Source organism: Pezoporus wallicus, unplaced genomic scaffold (assembly GCF_028554395.1).
Source record: "Pezoporus wallicus isolate ANWC-B61680 ecotype Strahan unplaced genomic scaffold, APGP_CSIRO_Pwel_v1 contig_7068, whole genome shotgun sequence".
NCBI lineage: Eukaryota > Metazoa > Chordata > Aves > Psittaciformes > Psittacidae > Pezoporus > Pezoporus wallicus.
Window position 1 is genome coordinate 418,276 of NW_026635623.1, and position 18,329 is coordinate 436,604.

The following is an 18,329-nucleotide window of genomic DNA, read 5'->3' on the forward strand; positions in this document are numbered from 1 at the left end:
CCCTGCTGTCATCTCCTCCCCTGGTCTACCTCTAAAAATGTAGCTCTTAAAATATCCTGACCACCTCTGTGGACCTGAGCAGCACAAGGAAGACCTGGCTGTCAGACAACTATTTGTCACACACACTGGGACTCATTAGTTCTTCATATACCCTTCAAGAATATTTATTTGGGATGGGCTGTGAACCTATCTCAATCAGGAGCATCTCTCATTCTCTGAGAGATGCAGGAGGTTCTGCCAGTAAAATTACTGGGTTCAGAAACACAACATAGCTTGTCATAACAAGTTGCTCTGGCAACATCTGTTAACAGCCCACAGAACTATGTAGCACTTAAGCCAGATATAGCCATAATGTAGTTTTTTGCACTGAGCTGTAGTTATTTGTACCTTTCCCAGACAGCAATATATGTTTTTTGCTCCTGGCCTCAGAAAACCCCACCGTTTCTTTCAGGAATCATTTGCAATTCTCTGGCATTAGGCTATAATGCCCTGCCAGGTGCATTTCAGGAATAGCCTTTTTTTGAGACATCAAGCTCAGAATTACATCAAATTCCTTCAGACACTCCTGTCAACACTCAGAGAGCAGCACAGTCTGGTCCAGATATTGTTGCTTCTCATTTCAATGTTGCTCCCAGATTCACCATTACTCCAAATCCTTAACAACATAGCATCCACTTTCATATACTCTATCCAGCACCGGGGAAGCTGCCCTAGCACTTCCAGACAAGACTGTAGAAAAGCAGTTTCATCTTTTTTGCTCATAAGCATGACCATTCTGGTGTCTTACAGTCCCTCATGGATTTGCACAGACCAATCCAGTCTCCTACAAGCAGGGAGGTCATATCAACATGGCTACTCTACCACAAATGTTGTCTATAAAGAGGGGTAGCTGATTGATAAGCAATAAGACAAGGACTCCTGTTTTCTTATGCACATCCTGTTGTGCCTCAGCATTCTGTTGCAAGTCACAATTCTTCTATGCTTTTATCATTTTGCATGAGCAATGCATGAAGGAGGTGAATGCAAAGACAAATTCCAGAGTTAAAATTACTTTCTTTTGGGCTAAGGGAGTCTTTCTGAGTGACTATAAAGAAAAAAGTCAAAAGAGGTTAATGCATGCCACAGATATGCCATGCCCTTCCTCTGGCTCTAGTAAGCCTGGTGGGTTTTTCCACTGAAACAGCAAGGGATTTTCCTATCAGAAGGCACTTGGTATCAGCAGATCTTCCAGCTTATCTAGATGTCACATCTCTTCCAATTTAAATGCTACATCAATGGTTATTAAGACTGTATTGTGAAGAAAAAAAAGTAAGGAAAACATTCTGGAGGTGCTCTGGATTCTAGTAAACGACTGAATTTCTCACTATATTACACTTTTTCCATATGGCTGAAACCTGGAGCTGCATAATACTCTGAATATGCTCGTATACTGTTAATGGTATAATCCATCCAGTGACAAATGAGCTCATTCCAACAGCAGTGTATACATCTTTATGACATCAATGCTCAGCCATGCTCTTGGGATATTCCCTCCAAACAGTTAATGACTGGCAGATAACATAAGGTTTAACTTCTGCCTTCGCTTTTGTACTTGCTTTATGTCTAGCACTGCAGAGCTACTTGTTTGTTAAGTACTCAGCCTTGCAACATTATAGAGATGACATGAGATATTCCCTTAGCTGCCACCGAAGGATCTCCTTTGGCCTGTGGAGGTCAACTGTGGTGCACAATGTGTCACTATCTGTGTGTAAAGATATGCTCTGGCATGCTAGAAGTGAGTTGATAACGTCTTACCCCTGCTTGGGCCCTTCAGCTGCCTCTTGGGGAACTGTGAAAGGCTGCCAAGCTCAAGATGTGCTGCATCCTGCAGTTTGGCTTTCCCGAGAAGAACAACCCCTCCCCCCAAACTCACCCACGCAGTTCTTTACCCCAAGAAGAGGTCATCACACAAAAAGTAGATAGGAGGGAAAGAGACTGCTCACTTGACTATAACCGCAAAAGAAGGAGTCCAGAGTCCTCTTGAGATGTTGTGTAAAGAGAAAGCAATCTGGGCTGTCTCCATTTTTACAGAAAGACCTCTGTGCTTTTGTGGACTTCATGGCCTGGCCAGATGGAGACGGCTCCAAGTAACAGTGCCGCAGAAAACCAGGGAGAACTATAGCCCTAAGTACTGCAGGTGTAGGAGGGAATACTTGCTCAGATGATGATTCATGTCAGCATCTGAATAAATAAGGTCAGACAGCCAGAGATTATTCCAGTGAAGGGGAGTTGATTTGTTTGGGGGGCAGAAAGGAGGGGCTGTTTGTTTGTTTCGTATCATTATACTGAAACCTGGCCCCTCTCTGAGTTTTTTTTCCTGAGAATTAGTTCTCATTTATTTTAATTAAGACCTCTATTCAGTAAAACATATAACTGGGTGTAGCCTACCTGAACTGGAATAGCTGTATCGAAAGCAGAAAACCTAAGATTGACATACACTGTACAGTCGGTACTATGCAGCCTTTATAAACATAGCTGCAACACTTTTAAGGAAACCAACTCTGCTACAGAGCATTAAAAATAAAAAACTGCTTGCCTCAAAGGGGTGAGAAAGGATTAATTAGTTAGTTCTGGTGCAGGACTGTGTAGGTACAAATTGTCAGACTGTGTTATTAGTAAGCAGAAGATGCCAACAAGAAGCAGCATTGTTAAAGGCACGAGGACTAACAATGATTTTGTTCTTACATTTCTAAATGGCTCTTCTGCTATTGAAAGGTGTTGGCCTTTCAGCCTAGGAAACTGAAATCCTTTTTCTTCACCCAAAAGAGCTTTCAAGGGCTGTGCATACTTTCTCACACTCCCTCACCAATGTTCCTCACTATTAGCTTATAGATGCTAAACAGTAGTCCATTCTCCATAGCCCTTTTACTTCTTGGTCTCTGCTTCAGCTGCCAAAAAAGGTGCCATTTAGACTCCACTGTTATGGTAGCTTTTATGATCTAGACATGGTGTCTAGGATCTAAGACTTCCTAGCAATTTCACATATGCTGCTGTGCTGCCATCAGAAGAGAAGAGCTCCCAGTTGCCAAAAATGTGTGCAGAATTCAAAGCAGTGACCTACAGATGAAAGGCACCCCATCCCAAAATAGGCCAGCTAAGCCATCCAGTCCCCAAAAGTCAGCTCTTCACTGAATTAAACTGTATTGTCATGTGGTACTCAGAAGGGAAAAAAAATATTTAAAAAAAAGCAGTTTTAAAATATCTGTGGACAATGGCTGTCTAGAACTGCTGCTGCCGGCATTCAGACCTTGCTTACATAATATTTCTATCATTCACCATCCTCCCATCCAACTCCTCAACCCGTGCCAAGGTGCTGGAGGGAGGTCTTGTTCTTATTTATGCAGCATGAATACAAAATCAGAGAGGGTGGCAGAAACTTCCCACAGAAAGGTATGGTGCCTTTGGCATGCTGGGGAAAATAACAGAGCAAGAACAACTTGTAAGTTAGGGGGAAGAGAAGGATTAAAGAGTTGGAATAATCATATACAAGCATTTTCTCAAGACACAGGATGACTGCAGCCCTTTAAACCCAAGACTCACACAGCAAAATACACCATAGCAGAGCAAAGCATCTTTTCTCCCTATGTTTAATATATTGCTCACTTTGACAAGCAAAATCCATTTTTCCCCCATTATCCTGCCACACATGCGACCCCTGCCCTTCCTCCTCACCAAATGAAGACCAGTCAAGGAAGGTGATTTTGTCACCTGGAGTTAATTTATGCTGGTCTCCGTTGTGTGGTACAGTTGTGCTGGGGTGGGACCTTTTCAGATGTTGGGATGATAGGAGAAAGAACAATGAAGCAGCAGAGTATGTGGCGAGTGGCCGAGTCATCCTATCACCATGTATTTGTGTAGTTTCTTTTAGTGCCATCCAATCTTTCCTTCTGTCCCTAAATGGCCTGTGTTGAAAATGTCCCTGCTTACAGTTGCTCAACTGAAATGAGGACAAACTGTTTGCAGTGGCCCCCTTCCAAATGCTTGTGCTGTAACTTTTGTCTTGACTAGTCTCTGGAGATATCTCTAAAGTGAGTTTCCTACGACTCATTTGTACTACCCCCGAAGTCATGCCGGATTTTCTTCCTCTACTCTTTCACCTTTTTAGCAGGGATCTTGCTTAAAACAGCCCCATCACAGAAAAAGCCAGAGGAGGCAGAGCCTTTATGCTGTTATGTCACAAGTTCCCCAGTGAACTAAAAGTGGGGGGGTTGGGTCTCAAGGGTGCCTGAGGTTACAAAGTGGTGCTAGCAGAAGAGCAGACCCAAAAGCAGGAAAGGGATGGCCACACCAAGCAATGTGGTTATTAAGTATCAGTGTTGTTACCAATGCATTGCCCTCTACCCTCATACATCAGCCACTTCTGTAGGTAGAAATGCCTAGTGTCTTGGCCCTGCAGACTGCTCCAGTCCAGCACGGAAGGGGTGGTGAAGGGACTCTTCCCCCTCACATTCACATGTGAATCAGTCCAGAATGAGACAGCAGCTAAAAAAAAAAAAAAAAAAAAAAAAGGAAGAAAGAAAAACAGAGTTAGCACAACCTAAAGAACTAAGCCAAGAAAGGAAGGGTTTATAGTTCCAAAAACCATTGGATGAAGTTCTGCACGTAGACTCATTAATAGACATTACAGAAGAAAAAGTTCACTCCCCCCCCCACTTAGATGCATGACCTATTAGACATATAAGTATCAATAATACTTGCCAAAGATAACTAAATTTAAATACTGTTGACTGCTTATTTTTAATGGATGTTAATTATTAGTTGTTCATCAATCTGCTTTTAGAAAAGAAATACAGAATTAATGCTATAAAATGCATCTTTCAACTCCTTAAGAGCAGAAAAACAGGCCTGTGTAAAACATCCCCCCTTTCTCTTTCAGCACTTTGCTAAAGATGATCTGAGGAGCCTCCGAATGAAGGAGTGAAGTGTGGAAATGAGACGCACATGGCTCCTCCTGGAGTCCCTGGACATACAAGGGCCATCTTCCCGCTGTATGGCTGGAAGTAACCCTCCAGCACACACCCACGGCAACTCCCACAGAGGGGACTTTTCCCAGCTCAGCTCTTCCAGGGCTCCCAAGTCACAGGGGAGCCCTCCTATGCAGCTCCCCTCAAAGCATACCAGCATCTTTTGCCTTATATCAAGAGAAACAGGAGTGGGAGAAAAAAAGAGCAATGATTCTCAGTGAAGTCATCTCATGGTTATTATGGTCATGGGGTTGTTTAGTTTGCTCACCACTTTAGGTCGTGCATCACTTTGCAATGGCACCTCCTACCCTGTGACTGTTTTCTAGTCCCTTGATTTGTCAAAGAGAATTCATCTTTAACACATATCCTTGTGGTTTTGAGATGATGTTACTGACTACAAGTGGACATAGCACAGCTGGACAGGGCATTCCAGACACTTTGGGGTTGCTCAGTGTTTTCAGGCTTAGCAAATGTAAGGATTTTGTATGACTTTGCCATTATTCTGGGGATTTAAAATCATTGCTTCTAGTGCTCTTTTTTTTTTCCTTTTTTTTCTTTTTTTTTTAACCCAAGCAGTGTCATATGATTCTATGATTCTATGATACTGTGCCTCTGCCTTCCAGTTAGTCAGCCAAATGATCACTTGCATTGCATTCAGGATCTCACAAAACACCAAGACTATTTTGTTTTTCATTAGCACCAGAGGGGAAAAATAAACAGGCTGGGCTCATGGTTTATAATTGCATATGTAATTACCACTTTAAGGCCACTGTTAGCAATACAAATTAGCTCACTGCCCTTTATATACATCTGAAGTGCTTCTCAAAGTGCACGTAAGCCATCTCATTTTTGTCCATCAGGCAGCCAGATTCTAATCTCAAATGTGCCGAAAACTGTGATGTACCTGTAAAACTGATCTGCTCAGCTTGCAAGCACAGCAACCAATATTTGGAGCCATCTCTTGACATTCACCATGTAGTTGGAAACTGAACCACTCCAGACCAGTCTTTGGGCCAAATCCAGCTGGCAGCCATTGTGTACCAGAGCATCTTTTTGTAGAGTTACCTCTGATTTGCTTTGTTTTCAGCGTCTTGAAGAATCTATGGGAAGAGGTCTGCTGACATAGGAAAGGCAGAGTTTGCACTTGACATGATCAGTTTCTTCCATGTAAGTAGTGGGGAAGATGAGGAGCATGTTGTCAATAAAACACAGAGGTTATTTACAATTCAACTTCTAAGAGCTTCTATAAAGTAGTGAATACCAATGAACAAGTCCAAAACCATTCTGTTCTGGTTTGGCTACTATCCTATTCTCCCAGAGCTCATATTTTAAAAGTGACAAAGCAGAGACACCCAGAGGAGGGGAAGTTTGATTCTAAGAAACTGTAAAAAGAAATGCATAGCCAAAGATCAGGGGATAATTTTATGTCTTACCTGTTTTCTGACCCTCAGGAGCAGCTTTAAACTGTTGCTCTCCTACTTGATTTTAGCAGAGGCTGAAGCAGACTCCACAGTTTACAAAATAGGGGCTGAGTGTGAAACCTGAAAAAGTAGATCCATAACAATATCTTGGTCACTGAGGCCAGAAGAACCCCTTGCCCACCCCTCTGCCTGTGGCAGGATTGATCTAATTATTCTATAACTATTCCTGTAGATGGGTGTCTGGCCTTGAATAACTCCAACAATGGTGATTGTCCAATGGCTCTTGGCAGCTTGTCCAACTTCCAAACAGTTCTTCCACAGTTTTGCCTAATATTTAACCTAAAACTTCCTTTCTGCTTCAGCCAATTATTATTTGTCTCATCCTTGTTGACTAATGAGAATAATTGATCCTTGTCCTCTTTAAAACATTCCTTTGTGTCTCCCGTTATTATGTTCTCCACACTTTCTTTTGCCTTTAGGCTACAGGTGCCAAGTTATCTTAACCTTTCCTCTTAGATCTGAATGCCAAACTTCTTACCATCTTTCTTCCACTCCTCTAAATTCTTCAATTTGTACATGCTTTTTTCATACAGAATTGAATGCAGTTGCTCCAGTTATGCTTTAACCAGTGCCAAGCAGAGCGCAATAATTACTTCAGTAACCTTACTGACCCCATCTAATAACAAAGGCAAACTGCAGCATGTAATTAAAATCTTAAAAAATAACTATTTTTAAAAGCTAATTGCCTTAACAATCAGAATGTTCTACAGCTCAGAACACACACACTAAAGAATTTAAAGGTTATTGTTAATTCAAAACATCTTTTTCAATTATATTCTGTATATTGTATTCTGGGCTATATGCAGTTTTACTCCTATTAGGAATGGTCTGTACTGCATCTCTCACACTCCCTGCCCCTCTTCTTATTTCCTGCAGATTTAACTCCTAAAGGTTTCTTGGGACCCTGCCTACACTAGGGATATTTGCTAAGTATTTCCCACTGTTGTGAGCACTTCTCCAGTTCCACCAGTATGGTACAGCAGAGAACTCCTACTCATGCTTTTCATCCTTTAGGCTATTACTACGTCTTCCAGCCTCACTAATGTCAGTGGAGCAGAGCCAACAGCGAGGCATTTTTAGAAAGTTCCCTTTACAGGGACAAAGTTTTCATCTCCTTTGCCAAGTCCGTGGTGCCCTACCTCAAATCCCCTTCTCTCTGTCAGCTGGCTGATCTCTTAAGAGCTCCTCTGTCTTCTTCACATCCATCAACACCGAACATGCCCACCATGCACATACTCGTCTTTCAATTACACTCTCTTCAGGAATGGAAATCCTTGTCACAACCCAGCACAAATTATACAACATTACTATCAGTCTCCTGACAACAGCCATTATTAGAAAATGAATTTCTGGGATCCCCAAAAATAAACAGATTTGGCTCCATTAACATAAATGGCAAACTCAGACTGCAAACCCATTTGACTAAGCAGACACATTTAATTGAATTGTTTTCTTATTATGCTGATAATCAGAGATATGTCTGTTGTTCGTAGATGTAATAGTTTCTATTCTTGTTGTCCCATAGCACCTTAATTATATTACAATTGTTCTGTTGGAAAATATGTCTGTGAACATCTCCAGGTAGAAAACACAGGAAAATATTCCCAGTATTATAGAAATCAGGAGTGCAATGTTGTATGGTAGGTGGGACAAAAAAGAACTGGATTAAGATTGCAATAGGGAAGATTCAGGTTTGATAGAAGGAAAACCTAGCAGTAATTCATTGGATTTTCCCATACTGGATTACCTTGTAGTGCAATTTAAATGATCAGCTGACAGAAATGATACAGATATAATTGTCCTACCTTGATCCTCACAAATGATTTAGGATCTGTTGAGGACTCTTTTACCTCTGTTTTCTATGATTGTACTTTGCTTTATATGTCTAAAGAATGAAATAAAATCCTGATCTCATTTAAATGCATCTGAGCCCCTTATGTTCTATAAAGGGTGCATATTTACCAATGAGATCATAATTTGGCTTCCTATAATAACACATTGTAGCATGCCAGCAATCACTCTATAACAATGAAAGAGGAAAGTACCTTTCTGTATAGGTTTTGTCCCTTAACCAATACATACATACAAGGCAAAATAGTTACTGCTTTTTATAGCAAGACCTCATCCAAGTGTGTGTGTAAGACTTTCTCATATCACTAGGGAAAGTAACACCTCCTCACACCATGCATGTAGAGAAGAGGTAGCTCTAGAAGCTTGAATGAAGTCAAACTGAAATACCAGCTGTAAATTTATAGTGTGCAGCCAGGCATTGGTTGGAGTCCAGGGAAACACCAACTTAGAAGACCTAGTATGTTTGTATGGTTCTTTGGTAGTTAGATTTTTTTTCATTTTTTGTTACCATGCTCTGGATAGAGGTTCTATTTAATAGCTCAGTATTCTCTTTTTTTTCCCACTTACCTTGAAATAAGATTCACACACATTTTTTGTAACTAAATTTAAAATCTGCCAAGTGGCTTTTTAACCAATTCTTAATGCTTGCAGAAGAGCTGTTCATGGCCTCTTACGTACAAATATTTATCTGGACCCACATCAGGAACCAATCCCCTGTCGCTAGCAAACACCCTCTTTGTCCAGAAGCAGAAAGGCACTTCTGCTTAAAACATGCCAGGACATAAAATCCCCATTGTATTCCCCTAGCAAATTCCGTAATAAGACTCAAATTAAAGCCTATTTAGATTAGTTAAAGGATTGCCATCAACTCAGTGAGTTTTGGGGCAGGCCCTTAAAATATAGGTCTTAAGGACAGGAAACCCCCCATATACATGATAGTTCTTAGGGAAATCACAGAAGTCAGAAGAGGCCAGTTGACCTCAGCAGATCACTGAGGTCAGCAGATGCTCAGTGGGACAAGAATTTTGTGGTGATCCAAAGCTATCTGAGAAATAAGTAAGAAGGTGGGAACACAGAAGACAGTGAGTCCTTCCCACATGTCATTCACCTTCAGGCTGTCAGCACTGCAGGGACTGGAAAAGCCAACCAGACTTCCCTCAATGTGTTTTGTAAGTGACTAAAGAGGTCAGCACTCCCACATCATGTAGAAATGGTTGTATGATGTGCTTTCTATTCTTAAATTAAATTTAAGATTCTGTCCCCTAATTCACACAAAAGCTAACAAAATATGATGTTCTTTTAATGATGTACAGATCAATATTACAAAAAAAAAAAAAAGTAAATATTTCCTTTGGCAAGAAAATATGAAATATCTCATTCTCGTAACATGCGAACTCTATTTTTACATAAAGTGTCCCACATTAGCATAATGAACTGTTAGCAGCATGAAACATTTTTAGCTGTGATGTTTTAAACAAAGCTTGAGTTACTGTCTGCAGTGCCTTTAAGCTATATGTCATAGTCTTCACAAGACTGAAACAAAACACAGCGGAGAGTTTTAATGCTTACATTAATGCTTGTAAACACAGAAGGTTTAACACTTAGCAAGCCAAAAATTCCCCTATGACCTGAAGACATGCAGATCATCACCTGAGAATTAAGTGCTGTGCTAAGCAGTCAAGCTGTCTCCCTAAAGACAAAAATAGCAAAAGACTAGCTGAGCCATTGTGTCAGCATATGTCGGGTGCATCCAGGCCCAATTCAGAGCCAATCTATAGCCATGTGGGACCAAGCCTGACCTAGCACAGCCTTCCCAGGCAGGACTTCCCGAGAAGAATTTTCAGAGGCAGTCCACACTGGCTGTCCACACTGACCCCCAGGGAGCAGGAATATATAAGCTATCATGCAACCAAAAACTCCACAAGAGAAAAATTCCTTTTGTCTCCATCTGTAAATGGAAAGCTCCTGATATTATGTGGAAAGAGACAAAGTTAAATTACTTTACCCTCTGTATTCCTAGCCATGAAGATGCCCTCTTGACCTTCCTATCTCCCCCCAAGGTCTCCTCCCAAAAGCAGGTGCCACAGTCCTGAAAAGCCTAGTGACAGAGGGGAAAGAGAGGGAAGAGAGATTAAAATGTGAAACAAAGGCTTTGAACTAAATATTTGAAGATAGGTAGGTAGGTCTTTGTTTAAAGAAAGGTCTGCAAGATAGAGAAGTTGGTCTAGGAAAGACAAAGGTTAGCAGAGCAAGAGCTCCAAACATCACAGATGAAGAGGAGGCATGGAGGGAGAAGAAGGGAGTGTTAAACAGCTGCCTGGGGGAGCTTAACAGGGATGCTCAGCGTGCTCAAAACACTCTGATTTTGCCATAGTACATCTGCTTGTGCCAAATTCCCATACAGAAAAATCTCAAGGACATGAGGCTGGCCTGAGTATCATGGGTTTACTTCTCTTGCTTTGTTCACTGCAAACTGTGATACAATACACAAGTTTTCTATTCTCAAGTATTTATAGTATTCCTTACAAGATATTTTTAAAAGTTGATCAATATGAAGCTTATAATGAAGTTACTATAAAATTTCTGCTGGATTAAAACTGAACATGTCTCCATTTATTGGTAAATTGCCAAATGCTATTACAAGGAACACTCAACTGTAATGAACTTTTATTCAGGGTCCCAATGTGCTCATTAGAGGGATGTGTATATATATATATAGATATATATATATATATATGTTAAATTAGGCAATGAAAAAATCCCACTGCATGAGACCTGCTCAAATAGCAAAATTTCCAATCTGGAGGGAATCCTGTTATTTCAACTTTCATTTCCTTCCTAAACCAGGCCAAGAAATCAAAATATCAAATAAATTGGTGGAACTCAAAGATCAGAATAATTGAGGTTTGAAAATGTCTACAGACAAAATGCTGATGCTTCCAATTGAAAACATAATGGTCCCAGACTGAAAAGTCCTGGTCCAGGACTGAAAAGTCCTCTTCTCATATGGGTAGAAATCAAGAATAATTCTGCTAGAAATTCATGAAGTTACACTGGTGGAAGCCTTCACATAGGCAATAAAAAATGCCCAGAATTACAAGCATTTTATAAAACCAAGTGCTTTGGACAGCTTTATGCTTTCAAGCTTCAGGGCACAAAGCAAACCTAGGAGTTAGGAGGAAAATCTCATGGCTCATCCCCACTGCTGCAGTGGTGGAGGCCAGGTGATCACACAGCCATATCAGGGCCATGGGAATCACAGCTGACAACTGCTCAGGCTAAATGCAAGCACATCTACATTCTCTTTTGTTTAGCAAAAACTGGGATTAAGGCCCACATTTCACACAGGCTAGTGCATACAGCTTGGGAATGGAAGGGTTCAAGCTGACTGCTGGGCTTTCCAGGTGGCTTGATAGACCCAGAGAGGCAGCAGCCTGCTCTGCAGTGGGAAATACTAGCTGTTCAAAGCAGCCAGGCAAGCTCTGGCAACACACTCACATGGAAAGTGGAGACAAACTGTCTGCCCAGCATGCTGAACACAGAAGTCCTGGACCTGTGAGCAAAGAAACTTTCTTTGGACACTTGACTCCTCTCCAGGGTTCAGAAAACAAGAATTTAGATATATTCTTTGCAAGGGACGCAAGGTCTCACTGAAGAAACAAACCATTCCACTGTCAACTGTTCCTTTTGCTGAAGACAAAACAACTCCTCCTGTTTGGTTTTAGTTTGTGTTTTTTTCTTTCCTATTTGTTTTGGGGGTTTTGTTTTTGTTTTTAAACAAGATTTCAAAAGGCCATAGCCTTCAGGCCACAAGCTAATCATTAACCATCCACTTAACTTTTCTGAACAAGCTGGTATCGACTGCTGTTGGAAGTGGTCACTTTGTGGAAAAAAAACTCATGGGCATTACCCTGTGAAGCTGGTTCTGCAGGGGACCTGGGGATGACTCGAGATCTGGCCAAAGCTGACAGCTCTCTGCATCACTAGAGAGCCAACACCAGCAAAACTGCCCCCTGACTTCTGATGAAAAAGCAGAAATTGAGGCTGAGTGCTACTGCCATCTCTTCTAAGGGTGAGGGCAGGTGTGGTAGGACATTTCTGCCTGGTTTCTACCGTCTGCTCTGAAGAAGGTCCCCGTGTCTGCAGCAGCAGAATTACAGTGATGCAAAGCTGTGGTCTGGTCACCATTGGGCTTCAAATCTAGCACGTAATAAACACTTTGAACCCTAGAAAGTTCAGAGATGGGCATCCAAATTCAGTATGTTCATTTGCCCCAAATCTAGTCACTTTACCCTCTGAACATTACTATAACTGGTGTTTGTAGAAGGTTAGAGAGAGAGAGAAGAGCCTTTGGAGTACCTCATCTATTGCCACTTATTTAGGGTCCAGCATTGGGAATAACACATCTTATTTTTTAAAAAATTGAGGTCACCATGTGATCACATGTAATATGATAATGCTCTAAGGATTAGACCACAAAGTAAACAAAAAGACTTAAGGAAATTAATGCCCCAACTTTAAATTAGAGATTTTTTTTAGAGAGATTTACAAAATAAAACCCAGTAGCAAAAGAGCAGAAACCGGTTTTTTTTTTCGAGAAACTAAGATCCTAATCTTAGAAAGAATGAAGAATACACTGAACCACGAGTTTTCTAGATAACTTCAGAACCAAGCTGAAGAAAGCGGGTTGATTGCCCCCAGTTATTTATGCTTAGATGGAGGCAAATCACTTCAAAGCCATATTTAGTCACTACCTGAGAATGCAAAGTGTCAGCATAAAGCTTTTCATAGAGTGACCTGCATTGCTCATTCCTGACTCATTCCCAGCCACTACCCCAGCAGTCAACCTCCTGAACCACCTCCATCCTACAGTATTCTCTAGCCTCCACAGTGATTTCTGTAAAGCCAAGCACAATGGAATTGTAACAAAACCAAACTTCAAGTCATCAAACTCTCCTACAAAAGATGGCCAGTTTTTCCATACAATTCTGTCAAAACTTACCAAGTTTCAGGCTACAGCCTCAGCCATCAGATAATTTTGCCTGCCCTGAGTAGGAATAGCACCATTTCAGGAATTATTGAGAAAGCTGGAAGATCTATGAAACATTATTAGGACAGAAAGAAAACTAAACAAACAACAACAACAAAAAAAAAAAACGAGCCCAACTTCAGGAATCAGTTGGATGGAGCAAAAATTCAAGACAACCATATTTACTGGAAGGAAAAAAAAAAAAAAAGCAAAGCCTGGTCTTAGTCTCTCACCCAAAAGCCAACCACAGTGTCTGGACTCAACACAGTCAGGTTGTTTCCCCATAATATCAACACCATAACTAGAAATACTGCAACTGTCTAAAGAAGCCACTAATTTTCATTACATTTCCAATACAGCTTTCTGATCAAGTGACAGTTACACTTCAGTAAAGTCTTTTGATCTTTTGATGCTCAGCTGAATGGAATCATCACATCTTCAGAGTCATGCACACTGAGAACATAAACTCTGACTGCTCGTTGCTTGGAGAGATTGCTTGTTATTTTTATTCTTGTTTTCTGCTTTAAGAAAAAAATGAATCCTCTCTGTCAAAACCAACAGAAGGGTTGTTTAAAGGTATGGCAGCATATACATTCATTAAATAGAATACATACAATAGTCTTTACAATAACTTGATGAGTTCCAGAAGTGGACTCAATACTATACAACAAAGTCAATCATGCGGGTAAGTAGTTTATGCCAAAAGGGTAGAACTGTTTCAGAGGTAGACTTCAAGAAAGAAAAACATCTGACTAAAAATTTAAGGGGTGGGAAAATATGAGGTGTGTGTGAAGCAAAGGGAGATAGCATTAGAGAATGAATGAAACACAAACCAGCTAACTGCTTAGTAAAAAACACAATTAGTCTTGCAGGTTTGCATGCTGAAGCCGGGAGTTCCCGAGCTGTGATGTACAAACCATCACTGGGTAACAAATCTTTGGTGGCTTCCCGCTGTCAGCTGGCTGAGCATTGTCTTTCTTGACCTAGATGTTATATCATACTGAAAATGTAGTTAATGGATGTCAGACTAAACCAGCCACTGCTATCATTGCCATGGAGGCATTTACAGAACTACACATGGGAAATGAATAGGATCAAAGGGCTGAGTGTAAATATTTATTTCACCCCCGCACTGTATGGAGACACAGAGTAGTCAATATTAAAAAAAGGGAAGTTTCTTTTGTCTGTTCAAACCTTTGCACCAGCAGACTTGAGCGGTCAACTGTAGACCAAACAGCTGATATATCACTCACCACAGTGTTTTAAAAAGAGTTCACAGAGGGAAAAAGTAATTTTGACTCCTGGCTTAGAGAAATTCCTGGCAAAGAAAGAAACTATGCTCAACCCCCAGATAATCAAACATTCATCCACTGCATATGGAAATTATTCTGCCACCATTTTACTGCTCCAGCAGAGGTGGTGTACAGCCATTTTGAAGCCTTGGCTCTTTTTGAAGGTTATTATTTTAAATATTTTAGTAGTGGGAACTGCATAGACCTGGCAATTATAGAATTAGAGTGCAGTGTGGAGAATGTCACTTTGAAATCATTTAGCTCAGCTAATTTCCTTTTCAAGCTCAATAGAAAGCAGATGGAGCAGGGAGGGCCAACATGCCACAGAACTCCCCAGGCCTTGGCCAGCACTCTCCTCACCAGGACTTATAGAGGGGTCACCAAATCCCCGTAGAGTTATTATCTTTTAGGAGAACCACATGCTAAAACTCAGCCAGGATCCTGGTCTTTGGATCAGGTCACCTCACTCCTAGGTTTGTGTTACACACTGAATGTTAGATTGAAATTGCCAACAAGGTCAACAGGGAGACAAAGCTCACACCAGAGAGCAGAGCAAGGAAGCCAGAGAGAGGGGCCAGCAGAGCACAGCAGGAAGATTAAGTGCTTTGGGAAAAGGAAGCCTTGATAAAGAGAAAGAGGCCTCCAAAGTGTTGTCCAATATGAAGGAAAGGCTGTTACCAAAAGAAAGCATTGTCATATACAGCAAGAGTTGGACAAAAAATTACAAACTTGACTTGCAGCAAAAATACATTATGGTCAGGAGGAAAAAAATAAATTAGGTGCAAGGGGACTGAAACATTGCAGCCTCTGTAGTCGATGCTGCAACACTGGAGGTGTCAAGGAAGAATCACAGGAATTTCTCCCAGGGACCACATAGCTAAGCGTGATCTTGCCTCAGAGCAAGGGGATGACTTCCAAGGATGGTCTCCACCACAACTCTTGGATAATTTAATAGAGCCTGTTACAGTATGTATTTTGTGTTTCTTATACTGAGGAAGAGGGACTCCCCAGAGGAAAGAAATGTATAATAAGAGAATCAGATCCACGTCCTGGAGTTGCAGTAGAGTCTAACAGAGACATTGGGACTGAGGAAGTCCAAATCTATTCCCTGTTAACATAACAAGAAACTTATTCTCTCAGTGTCTCCCTCTGCATTGTCACAAACATCTGGGTGTCTCACTGGCCAGGGTTACTTCCACCAAAAAGCAACTGAAGTGAGCCCAGTGACATACCTAGCCATAGGCCTCTGAACCTACCCATGCACAGCTTTTATTTGACTCGCACGTCACACTCAAACCTTGTTTGTTCCAATGCACTAGCAAGAAGAGAGAAAGCGAGCCATGCTTTAAGGTTTCTGATCATTACTGCTCCCACTTACTTCACTGCCTACTAAACAACTTCCTTGTGCTCACCCCTACAGTCCTTACCGCTATTTCACACCTATCACCCAAGTGCAGAACGCAGCACTTAGCAGGTACAAATACAGTATTTGGCATACAAAAGCCTAAGCAGTAGTAAACATGAAAAAAGTCAGCGCAAACTTGCTCCACAGCTCCTCCACAGCTGTGTCCTGATGAGGTCTGGACAGTCAGCCTTCATCTTCCTTCTTTCCAAGCTGAGGCAGGACCTGGGGAAGGGCCTCACTGTCTGGAGCCCTGAGGACACTAGTAACATCATGAAGGGGAGGTCTCACCATATTGTCAATGAGGACTGTCAGTCCTCCTGGGAACTTCCTTTTAGCTTTCAGTGCAGCGTTTTCTTTCTCTCCCAGGAGAAAAATGTCTCCATCCAGTTATCTCCTGGCATCAGTCCAGCATCTTCACTGGCCTCGGGTGTCTTTCCTACACAAGACAAACATCCTGATGAGAAGGCTCCTTTGAGGCACACACCTCTGCATGCCAGGCCTATCATGAGGGTGGCCAGGGCAGAAACCCTCCCTCAGAGGGAGGGTGAAGCTTCATTGCCCTGGAATACAGCAGTGCTGCCTGCAGTCCTGACATCATAGAGCTACCTCGTGCAATGCCAGAGCACACAGCTCTGCAGAAACCCTGGCCATGGAGTAAGGAGCCTGACAGGGTGTGCCTGGATAGGGATATCTCCAGGAGGAGAGAGGGGAAGGTGAGCTGTGTCTGTGAGGGTATGAGCCGAGAGGCCAGACTGCTGAGCAGGGAGAGGGCATGAGTGTAGATGCATTGGAATAACACCATCACAGAAAAATAAACTCCATCTCTGCCTGCCATGCTAGCTGATTCCCACCTCTCCTGCCACTTCAAGGGCTGGAGCTCATGGGAGGGCATGTACTCTCTCAAACATCACTTAGAGCAGCCACTGGGGATAGTGTATGTGAGGTGCAAGGAGTCAGACATGGCATTTCTTTCCTCATTCTGCTTCTGGAGAGGTACCAAGAGACAAGCCTCCTCTTGGATTCTGTTTTTAAGGGAATCAATTGATTTAAAAGCAATCTAAAAGCAATGTGGTAAAAGGAAGTAGGGCATAAACAGTCAGTGTAGATTCTCCCTCTCTCCACTGCCTTATCTACAAAATTAAGTTAACATGATCTTGAAGCGAAGGAGTCACTGAGAGGGTTAAAAATAGTCAGGAAGGTGAACTCTAAGAGAAATATTAAAAATCTTTTTTCATACATATGAATATGTATTAAGAGGCATAGACAATAATTACATGGTTATTGCACTGAGTTATTTAAACATGAATAGAGTGTTTGGCAAATTAACATATAGAACAATACAGCTCAAATGATAATAGGACCTAATAGGATTTCCCTATCCCTAATTCTGCTGAATCAAAGAAAGGCTGATTCAAAAGTTGTAAATGTGCAGGAGGTGGCTTCCAAGATAATAAAATCATTTCTGTGTTCTGAAAAACAAGCCTTGAGGATGTGGCAACACATGAAAAATTCCTTTAGTTGTGCATCTCAGCCCTGTTTGGATGAGCTAAGGCTGCCCCAGCGGCAGCTGTTTCATATGCAACCACCTAAACCAGGAATATATATTTGTCATATCTTGCTTCATTTCCATATGTGTTCTGCTTCTGTGGCTTTCTTGGAAGCTTCCTCTCATCTGGTCCTGCACCCCACTATATCCATGTACAGAGAGAGTTCCCAGACTGATGAATTTGCTGAGAACAGGCAATGCTGTCAGGATGCATGAGGACAAGCACTCCAGCCCAGGGCGGCTCAGGGGCTTGATCTCAGCAGGTTGCAAAAGTGTTGGAGGCAGGCATGCAGGAAGGACAGAGAGATAATGGGCAAGTGAAATGTAAATAAGAAGTAGGTGAAAAGGCTTAGCCAGCAGAGACATAGCTGAGCTGTGTCTCCTGAAAATTCCTCTGAAAATTAGAAAAAAGCAAGATTCACGACACCAAAGGAGCACTCATACATGCAGGGACATGCATGTGTATGTGAAGGGCATGCATATGAATGCGCACCTGTTGGAAGGGCTTGGACACACATGACTACACTTGTGTGAATAGCAACAACCTCCCTGTTCCATTTTAATGTCGTATCTGAAGTAAAGCAGGTGATGAAATATATGGGTCTGTGTGTGAGAACTGGCATAACAGAATAAACCTGAACAAGCTTAGTGCAACTCTTCGTATTTAAAGTTATTAGATTAGATATAGATGCAGGTTTATAAATATGACAGACAGAAGCACT

General features: G+C 41.6%; 1 long non-coding RNA gene across 3 annotated transcripts in view; it reads left to right on the plus strand.

The window, feature by feature from the left end:
- Positions 1-18,329, plus strand: part of LOC130592638 (uncharacterized) — a 52,225-nt gene that overhangs the window by 17,725 nt on the left and 16,171 nt on the right. The gene's annotated exons all lie outside the window — the stretch shown is intronic.